Genomic DNA, 3989 nt, shown 5'->3' on the forward strand with positions numbered 1-3989 from the left:
GTGCAGGAGGAGCCAATCAATGATTCTCTCTCATCATTGATGTTTCTCTCTCTCCCTCTCCCAAGTCAATAAAAATATATATTTTTTAAAATTAAAAACCACAAGAGGAACCAGCCTTAACATACATGTAAAAACAAAGCTGTTTTTGTTTTTTGTTTTGGATTCCCAAGGCCACCAAACCTAATTTTATTGCAGTTAAAATTTGTTACTAATTAGCTGTACCCATGGGCGAATGACCTGATATCTACAATTTAGAATATTCATTCCTATATTGTACTATACTCTAAAGTTCCTTATAAAAAGAAAATTCTGTGATTTTATAATAAAAATAAAGTTCAAAAGCGAACCATGGTAAACTATAAGAATTTAGTCTGGAGAACATGGGATATACTTTCCTGGGTTTTTGTTTTGTTTTGTTTTTTGAGGATTGGAATAGGGTTATCATTGTCAATGTTACACTGAACAAGTGAACTTTATCTATACATCATACAAAAATGAAATGATGAGTTATAGGGCACTTCTGGATATTACAAGTGACCAAAAATGTATTAATTCTATCAGCTATTGATTCATTCATCAAACATTTATTGAGTGACTGAATGGTAGATACCACTCAGACAAGTTCTTAAAAAACCTATAGTAATGTGTCCTGGCAAAGCTTTCCCCTAGGAAACTGTTTAAAAATAATTGAATTCACAGAGAGACTAGTCAAATACTCTGTAAACCTTGCCAGCAGGCTGCAAATCTGCTTATCAGATTACAAGACTACAGGCAGATGTAATGTTTAAAGGAACATTCTTAATAGCAATCTTACTGTCCCTTAGTATTGTTGTTAGTAGATGACTGGTGATTTCTCAAAGAATAAGATATTGAGTACTTTTGAACTCTTTAACTTTTATAACATAAAAACACCTGGTTACCTTCAGTATAGAGAGAAAACTAGGAATTACACATCCTTGGGAGTGGAAAACATCTTCCTTTTCCTAAATATTGTCCTCTGGACCAGCCAGTTGACAAAAGAGTACTTTTCACCCTTGAAATCCTGAGAGGGGAGCAAAGGAAAGGCAGCAGCTCTCAGCTCCTTGTTGGGTGCATTTGTGTATCACTATTAATTTATTAATAACATATAAAGCTCCAAAGTTTCTAAATTTTTTATTAAGTTAAAGGTATCTACATTTTTCCCTAAAATAAAATCATTCTGACTCACTGTATTCTGATATGCTTTCTGAAAAGCATGGGAAAGGGGTATAGTTAAAGTTAGTCCTGAGAATTGAGGACAATCCTCATTCTGCCTGTGAGAAAACATTGGCCACATGGAGGCTATTCATCATTGTCCCAACAGCACAAAGACTGAGAAGAGATGCCTCATGAATTTAGTCACTGGCCCTTCTCTTCTTGACTTCTTAGGACCTCTGAGTTCTAATGGTAGAGTAGAGGGATAGAGAGAGGCAAGTTAACTTTCTTGCCAAGAAAAGTCTTAAGAAAACTGTGCACAGTCTATTGAAAAATGTGAAGTCTGTCATACTGTTCCAATCCTATATAATAAAAGGCTAATATGCAAATTGTCCCCTTGGGAGTTCAACTGGGAGACAGGGAATTTGATCGCTTGCTATGATGTGCGCTGACCACCAAGGGGCAGTGAGGAACATGGTGGGCAACCAGTGGTGGCAGTGGGGTGCTGAGGGAGTGAGGGAAGGAGGAGGCAGTGTGGGTGGGGAGGCAGGGAACCTGATCGGCCCTGATCGCCAGCCAGGCCTAGGGGCCCTACCTGTGCATGAATTTCATGCACCGGGCCTCTAGTATGATGATAAAAAGAGCAACCCAGTGGTCCTGGCCAGTGTGAGTCAGTTGGTTGAGTGTGGCCCCATGTACCAAAAGGTCACTAGCTTGATTCCCAGTCAGAGCACAGGCCCTGGATTGCAGGCTTGATTCCCAATAGGGAGCGTGCAGGAGCCAGCCAATCAATGCTTTCTCTCTCTCTCTCTCTCTCTCTCTCTCTCTCTCTCTCTCTCTCTTCTCACCCTCACCCTTCCTCTCTCTTTAAAGTTAATAAAAACATTTTTTTTAAAAAAGCAACCCAGTGAAGGGTAAAATTTACTCTACTCCGGCAAATGCTTTTGATAAAGCCAGATTCAAACTCTTAATTATCAAATGTTAACTAACTAGGTGCCAATCACTCTACCAGCACTAAGGAGGCCTCCATTTTTCATGCACTACTTTAAATTTATCATAAAAGAGACATAGGACAAGCACAAGCTCACTGATCATGTTCAACCTGGCAGGTAATGTACCAGCTGTACCAGCTATTAGAAAGAGAACACTGTTACCCTGATTGCCAGTTTTTACCTGTCCAGTAGTAAATAGCATCAGCCCAATCTTTATAGGCAGTTAAACTGTGTAGTACTTGATACATGCTCCTGTGTGGCTGCCTTAAAGCAAAGCAAAGGACACTACTGGATAACAAGACAGCTGCAAAATTAACATTAGATCCCAGAGGAGATTGGCGTTTCAGGATCACAAATGCTATCTCTGGCAAGAGAGATACCTGTTACAAAAGAGTGATGGTTATTAAAAGAGCAATAAGCTATTGCAGATACATTTAAAGCATTCTACGATCAATTTCAAGATAAGTAACACTGCCTGAAGTTGAGCCCAATAAGATAACTAAAAACTATAATTCTATGTTATCATTTGAGATTCACAGCCTACGGGAAAGAGCTGCACAAAATACAAACTCCTTCTGAATTTTGTATCAAAGCCTCGCAATGAACTTCCCATTATGAGAAGCAAACTGGCTATAAATGGGATTTTGAAAAAGGATACTGGTCCATGCAATAGTGGAATTTAGTAGGTTAGACCTTGAGTCTTCTAAACTTTTTATAATGTCTTTTTGCAACCACTTGTAAAAGCCTAGCCAGAAGTAGGAAAAATCCACATGCTAATCATACTTCCAATTGGGCTAAAACTGAAGAAAGATAGAGGATAGTACAAATTTGACTCGGAGAGCAAAGAGATTGACGTATGAAAAGAAATGATGAAAAAATTCTAAAATGCTCAGCTCCACTGAGTAGCAGCCAAGACGAGATGTGAGTGTAAACAACAGTCATTACTGAGCTGAAGAGAAGGCATAAATTGGGGTGCAATATAGGAAAGAGGAATTAAATGTAATGTCTGTGATGAAAAGCGCTGCCACATAGAGAAACATCTCCCCAGGGGTAACCAGGAGACATCTACTCAGGAGGTGTTCAAACGTCAGGCTTCCCCCACGAACCAATTTTTCCAGTTCTTTGGATGGGAAAAGCCCCTCGTAAAAGACCAGGATTCTAATTTTTTTGAGAAATTTTTTGAGAAAATCATGGAGAAGAATCAACACAGGGAGCTAGTTTCAGAGGAAGTGTGATCAAAGCAGAATGCTCTGAAAAGAGGCAGGTCTTTGGTAACCAAAGAAGTGATAGGAAATACCGCCCTGTCTAGACTCTTCAGAAAGACAATGAAGACCTCTTACTAGCAACAAACTTGGGCAATGATTATGTGTTGAGAGCAATGGCACAGGCATCTTTAGTTCATCAACATGACTTGATTTTTCCTAGCAGGAGCCTCAACAATTGATGTCAACCTTCCACATGATTCCTTTGTTTTCTTAAGCTAAGAAGTAATCTCTTAAAAACTATAGTAAGCTAGTCTTTGTAATATTTTCTAATTTTAACTAACAAGAGTCATGTCTCAGAATACAAGCGTGGCATCAAGCAGATTGGGGTTCAAATTTCAACTCATTTACGGTGTGACCATTGGCCAATTAATATAACTTTGCAATGACCCCCCCTCAGTTGAAGATGAGGTAATCATACCTACCCCTAGCAGCCAGTGTTCTTGGCTGCAAGAATTACACATAAGCAGAAAAAGAATTTATTGTCAAATATTAAAGAGCTCAGAGAATCAACTGTATAACCAGGAAATAAAATGGATGAAAACTAAGAGAGGGGAGTTGC

Source organism: Myotis lucifugus, unplaced genomic scaffold (assembly GCF_000147115.1).
Source record: "Myotis lucifugus unplaced genomic scaffold, Myoluc2.0 scaffold_1, whole genome shotgun sequence".
Taxonomy (NCBI): Eukaryota; Metazoa; Chordata; class Mammalia; order Chiroptera; family Vespertilionidae; genus Myotis; species Myotis lucifugus.